We start from the raw sequence: 14,326 nt of genomic DNA, 5'->3' as shown, positions 1-14,326 counted from the left end.
GGATGTATCTACAGAATATCATCCTGAGTGAGATAATCCAGTCACAAAAAAACAGACATACTATGCAGTCACTGATAATTGGATACTAACCCCAGAAAGATCTGAATAACCAAAAAACAACCCACAGACCACATGAAGCTCAAAAAAGTAAGGCCAAAAAGTGGAATCCCCAGTCCTTCTTAGAATAAAATTCCAATAAGTCTATAGCAAACTCTTAGAGTGGGGTACAACTAGACATTAAATCCTTAATAACTCAAGAGCTAAGTAGATAGCCTTTTAGACATTTTTTAGCATTTAAATATCATCATGTTTAATAAATGCACACCAAGAAAAATTTGACTAATTCCATGTTACATTTTGTTTTACATATACTTTATGCTTATTATAACTAGTAACTTTTCAATGCATACTATCAAACCTTTTAAAATAATCAAGTACTGACAAAAATATATTCATAGAATTCTATGAAAAAATGCCTTGAAAAATCTGCACATGTATCTTTGTTTTTTAAATAAAGTTGAAAAAAAGAAAATGACAAAAAAAGAATTTGTTTTATTACAGAAATCCTTATCTACTTCTTGTATTTGGAATGCTGTTCTCTAAGATGTCACCTACTCATTCCATTCTCTTCATAGGATATGAGCCCAGGTGTGCTCAGAGATATTTATGCAACTTTTAAGTAATGATACCATCCTTAAAAGGATGGAAAAAAATCTCCCATAGAAATCAATGGAAACACTGGTACTGCTGGATTTAAGAGAACATAAGCTGGAGATTCATGAAGACAAACTCATGTAAAACTACTCTGAACATTCATGACTCTGAGTGTGCACTGTGATCTGTCACTGTTTAATTCATTTATATTCATTATCTTGGAATATCTGTGCATGTTTTCAAATAAATTACATTATATTTATTAAAGATTGGAAGCACCCGATCATTCAAATTCTTACAAAACTTTTATCAACATTTTGAGTGCAGTCAAGACTAGAGAAAAAGAGCAGAACTTGCATGGGAGGAGGTACTTGGAGGGGTGTAAGAATTGATATTAGGTGGTAAAGGAAAAAATAGATCTTTTTAGCTTAGAGAATGTTCCAATTATCTTCCTATAACACTGAAATTAGCACAGCCATGATGAAGCATGACTCTGTCCCTCGATCTTCCGTAAGACTGATTTTTCAAATTCTCTCTTCATGAAAAACTTCTTCCCTTTTTAAAACAATTATGAAACGCAACTGATTCTGTGAATAGATAGATTTGTTGAAAGATAGTAACTTAGAAATTATTGAACATAAGTTAATATTTAAGTATTTTTTCTGAGCACACAATTCTAAATAAATGGGTACTCTTCATTCTAAATAACATCTGGTATCTCCTTTAATTGCATTTGTTAGCCTGTTACTAATATCATTTTGGTTACTTAAGAAGAAAATTCTTTCTTTATTTTTTTGAGAATATGGGTTTTATGTTTCACCAGTTAAGAATACTAAATCATCCTTGGTGTTATACAATACAAATAAATCAGCACATTGTTCCATAAATCTCATGCTGGATAAACAAAAGGATTTCCCCATGACCTTACTTTAAATCTGAAATTAGTGTTAGATTTTTAAGAAACTTCAAAAATATTTTGGTCTCTATTGAAATAGAAAGATGACTAATCTTTTTATATTTCTTTATTTTATTCAGTGTTTATAATTAATTTGCTGGAGTGAATGTATGTACATATCATACAAGTTTGATAACAAAGAAAGTCAAAAAAAGGCTTCAGTTATCCAATCCTGGAGTTATGAATTACTGTAGGCCATCATGTAATTATTACCAAATGAGTCCAAGACTTTTACAAAATCAACAGATGTTCTTAAACACTAAGAAGTTTTTTAATTCCAGAAAATACTTCACTCTTAAATTTTCTAATTCAGATTTATCTATGATTTCTATTATTATGACTACAATGAGTGTCATGTAATATAGGCAGAAATTAGAGTTCATCTTGAGGGCCAAGTACATCTAGGGCTAGAGACTTAATGTTGCCTTTCTGTGTTTTAAATGAAATTTAATTAGTTGTTTTTATTTTTTTCTTCACTTTGCATCTGGCTCATTGCCCAGTCCTACACCCTACTCCCATACACATTTCACCACTTCTATTTACCTTCTTCTCAGGTGAGGATCCGTATTTATGCCACTCACCATGGCACTTCAAGATTCTGCCAGGCTATGCAAGACACCCCAGCTAGTAGAACATATCTGATTTGTTGATAACAGCTTTTCAGATAGGTCCTGTTCGAGTTCCTGCTTTATCATACAGCTATTAGAGTGGCTAACATTAAGAACTCCAAGAGATAACATGTGCTGTTGAAAATGTAGAGGAAAGGAAACACTTCATCATTGCTGGTGTACATTCCAACTCCTACAACCATTTTGTAAATTGATTTCTTGTTTTCTCAGAAAAATGCTAATAGTTCCACTCATGACCCAGGTACACGATACCTGGGCTTATACCTGACAGATACTCTACAGTATCACAAATGTGCTCAACTTTCTTAAAAGCAGTTTTATTCATAATAGCAAGAAAGTGAAACCACCCTATGTTTCCTTCCAATGAAAAATGAATAAAATGTGTATTTGTACACAATAGAACACTATTTAGCAATTAAAGCACAATACATCATAAATTCTGCAAGCAAATGGATAAAAATTGAAAAATATTATCCTGAATGTTGCAACTCTGAACTAAAAAAAATGCATGCTATGTACTGACATGTAAATAGATGTCAGCCATAAAAATCAGGTACCAAATAACAGTCCATAAACCATACATTAAGGAAGGTCCCAACAAGGAAGATTCAATTTTCCTCAGGAAAGGAAATAAAATGGTCATAAGAAGCAGATAAAGGGAGTGTGCTGGGTTTGAGATGATAAGAAAGAAAACGGGCATTCTGGACTGCATATGAAGAAATTCAGAAAAGATGCTTAGAAGGCCTTGAAAATGAATTGAAATCTACAAATTACAGGCATGAGGATGCGTAGGTATCTGAAGGACTTTACATAGACTTTTCTTTGACTCTGTACATTTGGGATATGTAACCTGAAGAACCCACTTCCTTTAGCCAGAAAGGAAACCCAGGAGCATTATACACATACCAACCCAGGCAATAGACTTTAGACCAAAATTTATCCTGTCAAAACCTAATGTAGGAAAGGGGAGAAGCAGAAAGTGAAGGAGTACCCAACCTATGTGTTCCCCAATGTGGTACACATTCCATGGGCAAGCACTAATTCCTGACACTCTAATGATACTCTGTTATGCTTGCAGATAAGATTATGGTGTCCTCTGAGAAGCTCCACACAGCAATAACTCAGACAAATACAGACACCTACAGCCAAACAGTGGATGAAACATGGGGACTCTTATTGAAGAATTGAAAAAACGAATATTGGACCCTCTAGTGGGTAGGAACTCCACAGGAACACTATCAGTGTCAATTATCCAGCACTCTCGTTCTGTCAGAGTCTAAATCACTAACCAAAGAACATACAGATTCTGATGTTGGCCTACACGCTCATATGTAGCTGATGTTTAGTTGTCCTTTATGTGGGTCCTGAAGGACTTCTAGTATCAATATTTTATTTAATTACAATTCAGAGACTGGTGATAATTGAATGAACAGAAAATGTGATAGTACTGCCATCTACTGTTAAGATGAAATGAAGTCAGGGTGGCATAATATGTGTATTGGAGACTAGAAGAAAAACTACATTCATAGTGATGCATGCCAAATACTATTATATTTAGAAAAAAATGACTTTGAAAAGCAGGGTGATTCCTTATTTCTAGTGGTCATAGAAATGAGAAAAAAGTTCATATAGTCACAAAAATCCATATTTCATGTCATTTGAGAAGACTTATTCTCTGTTTTACTGTGAGCTTACAAATAGCTCAAGTAACATAGACTATACTTATGGTAATGATGGTAAAATGTCATGTACTATAAAGCCATAATATAGCAATATGTAGACTATCTGAAATATTTAAAATGCAGATATTAGTAGATCATTTGCTGACCAGGCTCAAATGATCCGAATACAATGGACTTTCTGCCCCTGTAGCAGAGAGATCTTGGCAGAGTAGGTAGAAAAATTTTAAGACACTCTAGTTATTAGTTTTCTACTAACTTGTATACATTTTTCATCCATGTGACAGACACACTGCTTGTCATTTAGATGAGTGAAGTGTTCATGGCTGGGTGTACTGAAAGAAGCTGGTGAGGCACTAAGAAAAGATTTGTGTTTGAGGCTCAAGTGATATGGGAAAAGTGCTGTAATGAGGTATACAAGAATAATACTTCAGGTCTTCCAGAGGTAGTATTGATGGTGATAATGAAATCTGTCTTAGACCATCAATTTGTAGAGCAATAAGAGACCCCAGAATTCTAAGGGATGTCCAGAAGGTCAGTACTTCAGAGGCTCCCTTTATTACTTTGATTCAAATACAGATGATCCCTCTTGGTAGAGCTACCAAACAGAATTTGGCAATAATTAAGGTAATGGATAACATCTTAACTGGCACAGACATAAAAGATGGAAACGGGTTCACCACAATGTCCACATGGTTAGCTGTGATGAGAAAGAGAAAACTGCATTACATACATTCATATTCAAATATTATATAGCATAAACTTTGATCTTACAAATGACTTTTCTAAACCAGATGCAGTGGCACAGACCTTTAATCTCAGCACTTCAGAGGCAGAGTTAATATAATTTGTTTAAATCTGAGGGGGTAGCCTGATTCACATAGTAAAGCCGAGAACATGCAGGATATGTATAGACACTTTCCTTGAAAATATTAATACAATGTTTGTATAATAGTCAGTTGGGGAAAAAATAGCAACTTTCTCCAGATATTCTATACTTATATGTTTTTTGCTATAAAAATATTACTATGAAAAGGTTATAACACAATTAAATAGCCATCACATAAAAAGAACAGAAGAGATAAGAAAATCTAGGTCTGTGAATTCATTTTGTGTAGCTCTCATATGTCTAATGCAGTTTAATGTTCACAGTAAAATTTGACTTATGAAATCTGAAGGTCTGAACGTCCTGTGGGGCTGTCAGCAAATGTGTCAGCAAATGTGGAAGAAAACAGCATAGCAGCATGTGAGAATTGATGGTGTCATTTAAGAGCCAACACCACCAGAGTATAAACAATCTTTAGGAAGAAATCAACAGATAAGCTACTGGTCCAACTTAGAGTGCCCCAATCATAAATTTCTAGATGTTATAATCACAGACTTCAGTTAACAATGAAAAATACTTATATGAGTTCACAAACATGACAGTAAAATTAACACCGAGTAACACTCCATGGCAAATAACATCATAATATTATGATTAACAACATTTTAGAATTAAAACTACAATTTTTAGGATAACAACAAAGGTATACTGCGAATAAGTGACTATCCTGAAGAAAAATCACGTACCAAAAAGATCGTAAAATCAGTGAATATAGCAAAACTTAGATGTGAAAGTTCATAGGGACAAGCAGTAAATTAAGAGCAGTGACATCCAAACTTTCCTCCAACAAAAAGAGAAATCTGGAAAATAAATAAGGAAAGTAGATTATCTGAGAACAGCACTGGACTTTGGTGAAATATTATGGAGACAATTATTCAAAGATGCAAATGACACTCACTATAAAGCAACACCCTGTGTGGACAACTGCAGTCAAAACCCTGGTGAAATTTTATGTCTAGGAGGAAGTAGCTGGTCTCTAAGGAGTTAGAGGGTTTTTGTTCAGGTCTGTATCACTGTGTGGGTGGGTAAATATCACCCTGCTGGCAGTAATAAATAGCCGCATCTTCAGCCTGCATACTGCTGATTGTGAGAGAGTAAGAGGTCCCAGACCCACTGCCACTGAAGCGATCTGGGACTCCAGAATCCCGGTTGGATGTTTTATAAATCCAGAGTTTGGGGGAGGTTCCTGACTTCTGCTGGTACCAGTGCAAATAACTGGTACCTACACTTGAGCTGGCAGTGCATGTGATGGTGACTTTCTCCCCCAGAGATGCAGGAATGGTTTTTGGAGACTGGGTGAGCACAATTTCTCCACTGGACACTATGACTAGGAATAAGCAACAGAGAGAAAGAGAGAGGGGGGGGGATTAGCATACATAGCAATACAAAACTAATTTTATACCACCAAAAATTCAGAAAAAAATAAAGATAAATTTTAGACTCAAATTCCCACGTTTTGGTTAAATTTTGAGCTCAAACTCACTGCCCTCTGTTACCTGTGACACTGATTAGCAGGAAGCTAAAAATCTGCACCTGAAAATCCATTGTGTATTTGAATTTCAGTCTCTGGATAATTACTGCTGTTCTCTTAAGTGCATCTCTTTATAACAACTGTGAGATGTTTGTGGTTTCTGAAAATGAAATATGCAAATAGCAAGACATAGTCTAGGCAGTCCTGGGTTTATAAACATGTCTGTTAACTAAGTCAAGCCAGGTTAATCCAGGACAATGTGTACTTGTTTGTAGTCACTAAAAGGATGAAGAAGGAAACTTATTCCCTGCTTTAGGAGGAAAATACCCGTCCTATAGTATTACCTATGTATCTCCCTAAAGACAAGATTGATTTGATGCACTACACAGGGATATTCAATAAGTATTTTGAGGTATATCTTTCTCATGATAAAGTTCTGTTAAGAATTACTGTTTATACCAATCACAGAAAGCCTTGTGTGCTTCCTGTTCTCCTGAATGCTGTTTACAGATGTCACCATTTCAACTCATTCCAACCTGTTCAGATGATCAATCCCACAAAGCTAATGGAAAAATTGCCTCCAAATATGATGCAAGTCCAGGTGTGCTCAGAGATATTTCTTCAACCGTGAAGCAATAAAGCCATCCATAGAAGGATAGAAAAAAAATTCTCCCATAGAAATCAATGGAAACACCAGTACTGCTGGATCTAAGAGAACATGAGCTGGAGATTCCTAAAGACACAATCAATCATGTAAAACTACTCTGAACAATCACTCTTCTCAGTGTGCACTGTGATCTCTCACAGTTTATTTCATGTTTTATTCATTATCTCAGAATGTCTTGAGTGTATTTTCAAATAAATGACATTACATTTATTAAAGATTTAAGGCACTGAAGCATGAAAATTCATGGGTAAATTATATCAAAATTTTACTTAGAGCAAATACTTGGGAAATAGAGGGGGCCGTGCACGGGGTGAGTGCTTGAAGTAGAAGAAGGGCTGACATAGGGTTGTAAAGTGAAAAATAATTTACTTTTAAATACAGATTTTTTTTTTACCTTAGAGAAAATTTCAATTATCTTCCTATAACTTTGAAGTTAGGATGCTCCATCACACTCCATTCCTCCAGGTACACTCCTTGGTTGGTGCTCTAGACTCTGGGAGAACTGGGAGCTCACGCCAGCCTATGCTGTTGTTGAAATGCACTTTCAATCCCACTCTCCTTCGGTTCTTCCACCCGCTTCCCACAAGGTTCCCTGAGCTCAGTTGGAAGGTTGCCTCCAAGCATGCACATCTGCACTGGTCAGATGCTGGCCTGGCCTCCCAAAGAACCACCATAGGAGGTTCTAGTCAGCAAGCATCTCTTTACATGGCTACAGTGCTGGGTTTGCTGTCTTCAGACATAATGGATCCCTAAGTGGGACAGGCCCCAGTTGACCCTTCCTTTAGTCTCTGTTCCATTTTTTATCCCTGTTCTTCCATTGGACAGGAATATTTCTGGGTTAAAAACATTGAGGTAGGTAGGTGACCTTATTCCTCAACCTGTGACTGAGACTGTCTATTGGAGGTGGTCTTTACAGGTTCAATCTCCCCTTCTCTGCATATTTTAGCTAAAGCCATCCACACTGGCTCCTGGGAGTCTCATATTTTCCTGGTGTCTGGGACTCTCTAATGGTTATCTCATTTCCCCTTCAAGCTAGCTACTTAATTGTCTTCAATTGCCTGACCTGCTGTACCTCTCTCATATATCCCATTTTCAGATGCTGCCCCCCTTACTTACTCCACTTCGTCACTCCCTCCAAAGACCTCCTCTTCCTCCACTTCCCACCATCATTCTTTCCCCCTTTCATTTCAAGTCTTAAGCATCCAAACCCTGCTCTGCTTTCCTCTTAAGCTTCATATGGTCTGTGGGTTGTATCGTGGACATTCTGAAATTTTGGGCTAATTCCACTATTGATGCATACATCCAATGTGTGCTCTATTGTGTCGGGTTACCTCATTAAGAATGAATATTTTGCCTATGAATTTCAAGAAGTCATTGCTCTTAATGGCTGAGTAATACTCCTTGTGTAAATGTACCACATTTTCTGTATCCATTCTTCAGTTGATGGGCATTTTGGTATTTTCCAGATTCTGGCTATTACAGATAAGTCTGCTATGAACATAATGGGGTGCTTTAAGCATTTTCTTAGTATATGTTGAAGTATTTTGGGATATATGCCCAGGAATCGTGTAATGGATCTTCACATAAAACTATTTCTAATTTTCTCAGGAATGGCAGACTGATTCCCACTGTGATTTTACAAACATGAAGTCCTGCAGTTCCTGTTTAGTTTCCTAAGTTTTCCTTTCCATGGTTGCCTCCATTTGTGGTTTTGGGGGTTTTATTTGTTTTTGTTTGTTTGTAGATTGGGGTTTTTGTCTAATTTTTATTGTTTTTACTTCTATTTTTAATTCTTGAAGCATAATATTCATTCCCTTCCTTTATTTCATTTTATTTTCCTGTATTTATTTAAGGGGTTCGCTCATTTCCCCATTAAAGACCTCAGTCATCTTTTTAAAATTGGATGCATGTTTATCATTTTTGTTTCTGCTGTGTTACAGTTCCAAGGACTTGCCTGGGATAAATGGCCTGCACTTGTGACATATTGCACTGTACCTATGTGATTGTGCTCTTATGCTGGCCTTTAGGCATTTGATTGTTCCTGGTGCCATTTGGTGACTGGACATTCAGGCAGAGTTTTGAGCTGAATGTTCCTTGTACCAGCAGAATTCCTAGAGTAGACAGGCAGAGTTGGATGTCCCTGGTGCCTGGGAGCTTCCTCAGTGTGGCAGGCAAAACCTAGGGCATTGTATCCTGGTCTTTTATGGAATCCAATACTAGTATGTTTCAGTATCATACATGTTTTTGAACATTAGATGTTCTACATAAAGACTATGATTCGGTTTATGTGCACATTGATCCCTCCTAATAAATATTGTGTATTTTATAGACAGAAATTTATTTCACATTCTGACTTTTGTCACAGAGAGAAAGAAATCAGCTTTGAAAACAGAAAAAAAGAAAGGTGTTTTTTTGTTCATTATGAGTAGAAGGCAAAGTTTCCCCATTATGTGGCTTTTATTCCAAATCTCCATGAGCACCATCAAGAAGTAAAACAACTAAAATGCATATTAACTTGTGCTCTAGATTCATACAAAAAAAAGATTTAAGAGAATTTGACATATCTATGGAGTAAGTTAATCACATGTAATCAACATAGGCCTTGGTTTCCAAATGTACCAGGTTATATATAACTGAAAGGAACATTCACTGGACATCACAGGGTAGAGGAATTATATTCTTCTATGAGCAGAGTTGTCTATGATTCTACTAACATATCATGGCCTATCGTTTTTTCCTCCTCTGTAGTTTATCTCCTCATCTAATACATTGTTTCCCTTAATTGCTACCATTTAAATGATGTGAACTTTCTATAGTGTGTTTATATAAAGTTAATAGTATTTGTTGACTATTCTTTATTTTCAAAAATGTGCATTGTAACACTTTGATTTTTCATTTTTAATATTGTGAATTTTGATTTTCTCTCAATTTCCTCATGATTAATTTAATAATTTCCAATTCTCTGACTCTCTTCCAAAAACATTTTTTTGGATTTTATTCCCATTCTCTGTGCTGATATAACTACAGTGAACTTTTGTTGCTAATGTTGCTTCATATGTATGTTTGCTTGTTTACTGTTACTGTCCTTTTTAAAGAAAATTCTTTTATTGATTTATTTGGAGAGTATTTTACACCATATACCCCAAACCCATTCTTCTACCATTTTTCCATATCTGCCATCCATCCTTTTTACCCCTTCACAAAACAAAATTAAAAAAAAAAAATAAACTAAAACTAAACTTGCTAACACCTCTAGGCAAGGACTTGCTACTAACAGCAGACCTTCCACACGCAGCATGGCTATCTGATTTCTACTTTGGCTGTGTCTACTACTTTGTCCCCACTTCTCTCCCACCTTTTTCTCACATATTCATTGGTTGTAGTGGTAGAGCGATCTGATGTTTGTCCACAGTACACCCTTTTATCCACACACATTGACTTGTAAATGTTTATTGGAATGAGACATTTGTCTGGTTCAAGGCCTCTGGATTCTTCTATCACATCAATACTAAACCTTCACTGACACCAATCTCAGCTCTCTTGCTGTTGCACTGAGTCATAAAATCTGGAGTTATTGTTACACCAGATCTGCAATCATACCACAAGCATCAGCTCCCTATAGTTCAAATTATTGCAGTCATCACTTCTTAGCCCATAACACTACAGAAATCACCTTGTGGCAGACTTTGAATGGCACCACAACGGACACTGAAGGTGACAATGTTGACATTATTGTCAGGGGATAGGGTTTAGGAAAGAGAAAGTGATTCTTCTTGAAAGTTATGTCCACTTTGATGGTTTAAATGTTACAGTATGGATGCACATCCATGCACATAAGAATGGTACTAACTGGACTTAGTGGTGATTAAAATTTAAATACATGAATATGAAGTTGGTTGTACTTGTTCGAATAAATAGGGAAGATGGAGGTTGTACATGAAGTATAGAGGTAATCAAAATTCACTGTGCACTTATATAAAAAAAGCTCAATAATAAAGAACTTTTAATTTTGTTTTAGGGCTTATCAAATGAACTTACTTTGGATAAGAGTCATCATGCTTGTAAAAACTAGATATATGTTCGATATGCTTGAGGGCACAAATCTAATAAATGTTTATACTGATTAATGGTAGTGTTTTATTTTTGGTTATTTTCTGCTGTTATATTCTTTTATAGATACAATGGAGAAAGGCATTCAGCATGGAGGTTCAGCTGTCTAAACTTGGTCATTGTGTGAATAGGTCAGACAACTTTCAGAGACTCTTTGTTAAATTTTTTTCTTACAACTTTATTTTAAAAAGAGAGATACACGTACAGATTTTTAAAAGCATTTTGGCATAAATCTATATGAATATATTTTTGTCAGTACTTAATTCTTTTAGAGGTTTGATTGTATGCATTGAAATCCCACTAGTTACCATAAGCATAAAGTACATGTAGGACAGAATGTAATATGGAAGCAGTCAGAGTTTTCTTGGTGTGTATAGATTAGACATAATAATCTTTGAATACCAAAAATTGCCACAAGGCAATATGCCTAGCTCTTGAATTATTAATGATTTAAGGTCTAGGTGTACCACATTCTGAGAAGATGCTATACCATTATTTTTTTTTCCTAAGAATGACTGAGGTTTTCACATTTTGGCCTTTATTTTTTTTTTTTTTTCAGCTTCATATTTTAAAAAATCAAGGCTGGTAAATATCATGTGCAACTCTGTTGTAAAAGCAGGTGCATGACTCAGTATCAGCTGAGGGAGCATCATTATCCTGAATAATGCATCTCTAGTTTTCTATTATACAGATGGCATTGTTCTTTCTTGTATGCTTGTCTGTTTTACCATTGTTTTATACTATATATGTCCTAAAATCAACTTTAAGGAAAGTTTCTGGAAAGGATTGAGGACATTAATAGGGAAGGAAATTCTTTGACATCATCAGAAACAAACTGCTCTGACTCTGGCACTCAAACAGTCAACCCAGGCATATCGGAACAAGGGTTTTTGGTGTGGGAAATGACCACCTTCCTTGTTCTCTGGAAATTTCTGCCCAACTCATGGTGGATAAGTTGTACTAAGAAATATATAAAGTCAGAAAATATTTTTGAGTGAACAGAAGCCTTAGTTTTTAAAAAAGTTGAATGCCCCTATAGAAAGGAACACTCACTAAGGACAGAGCTATCCATAGAAAATAAAAGGGACAAGAGAGAGGAAGAAATAGCCGGCTCTACTGGATTACGGGGTAATGATGAGAACTCCCACAGTGAATGATCTTTAATAATAAAAAATTTGATCCAGATATATTGTTGAGAAAAATTTGAAAAAAATATATTTATATATTTATAAATGGTAAAAGGGTGTGTGAATTGACCTTCCTGGGAAGATTGGAGCATGCTGATTTGACCCTCCTGTGTTGCTGTCTAAAGGAAATTAGGGTACAAGTTCAAAGAGATGGAAATTGACCGTGTAAAAGAGCCCTGGAGAAGATTCAGTAGGAATTAATATTGTATATGGAAAAGAGTATGAAAGCACAGTAGAAATAGATATTCAGATGAGCTTAATAAAGATATTCTACAAATTTAGACATGTTAAAACTAGTAACATTACTCTGACCGGTTTAGCACATTTCTGTTCTCCAGCTAAGGCTGCAACTTCATGTTTATGCCAGGATGACCATCTGGAGGTTTTTCTAAGAGTTAAAATTTAACGTATAGCTTGAATTTGCACACGCTAAACTGTGACTTTATGTGTACATTGGGCTTTCTGGTGACATAGTTACATGAGCTTTTAAGGAAAAGTAATGGACTTAAGAAAAATAAAGAAAATGCTTTTGGTTATACATTATTGTATATACACTGCTGCCTCTGTTTTCATAGAGTTTCATTATGTATGCACATGTTATCTTACATACAAAGTTAACAAATTAGCATCAATTACCTAACATTGATCATTTTCCTTCTTCAACAAAGTTAAAATTATTTCTCAACATGAAAGGACACATAGAAATCTCAGAAAAATTTTCAATATACTAATATAAAGAAAATGAAAAGTTACTGAGTTTTTAGGGGATGACAGAAACATATGAGGAGAGAAATTCTTTTTTTTTGTCAAAATTAGCTATTTGAGAGCAGGCCTGAGAGAAGAGATTTCTCAATACAAAGCATAGAGAAGACTCCACTGCATATATATATATACATATATATGTGTGTGTGTGTGTGTGTGTGTGTGTGTGTGTGTGTGTGCGTGTGTGTGTGTGTGTGTGTACCCGGATTGTATAAATGAAACAAAGTTTGAAATACATACAAAGACTGGGAATCCTCATCCCTGTAAAAGAAGACAAAAGGATATCTGCATAGATGCCAACATCAGACAAACACAGCCAGATTTAAGTTTGTCAGAATATATGAGGTTAATGCTAAGTCCAGTGAGAACTTTTGAGTCAGTGGTCAAAATGTTTGCACTGGGTACATTTCATTCAATGTAGAGTTGACACACAAAGAAGAAAATAGAGAGATTTTTATAATTTGTGGTCCAGGTGAACTGTTCTTATGTTCATTTTGTTTGTTTGTTTGTTTCTTGGTTTTCCCTTACCTGAACTCTAAAGAATACTGATTGCAATACCTGGGACTGTATACATAGTCAGGAAATCATAACAAAAATATCTTATGCCCAAAGAATACTATTGTTGTCCTAAGTGAAAATGGTATAAAACTGCTTTTTGTAATTCTTACATTTATCCACATAGACTGGTGATATTCTTAGCATTTACCTTAGAAGCTTCTTTTTGCAGTAGATAGTGCTTAAGGTATAGGATCACAACAGATCAAGTTGGAGAAAATAAGTCACCTCACATTCTGTTATTTTGAGCCTCCATATATGGAATGCACTGTCTCTGCTCCACTGTAAAGGCTGTGAGTTGTAGTGACATTTACATCTCACAGAATTAATTTTTTTAAAAAGTCTTGATTTTGATTTATGTGTATGTGTATTTTTCTGCATGCATGACTCTGTACCACACCTGTGACTGCTACCCTTGGATACCAAATGACAAAATTGGATACCCTGGTAATAGATTTGTTGATGGTACGGAGATGCCATATTGATGGTGGAATGTGAATCCATGTCCTCTGCAAAAGCAGGAAGGGCTCTTAATCACTGATCCATCTTTTCAGCAACTCACCTATTTCTTGTATATAAAACAAAAATGGAAGTTTGTAATGTGATACTTCTTACCAAAAGAACACAAACTAATTTAATAAGATAAAGAAAAAGCAATGTGGGAGGATTCAGGTTATAAGTGAAAGTTGTTTCCACGAAGAGGTTTTAACATAAATATCATTAAGAGCGAAAGAGGCCATAGTCAGTAGTCATGGGATTGAAGACACTGGA

Source organism: Micromys minutus (genome assembly GCF_963924665.1).
Source record: "Micromys minutus genome assembly, chromosome: 18".
NCBI lineage: Eukaryota > Metazoa > Chordata > Mammalia > Rodentia > Muridae > Micromys > Micromys minutus.
The sequence above is the reverse complement of the archived record's forward strand: the minus strand, read 5'-3'. Positions refer to the sequence as shown.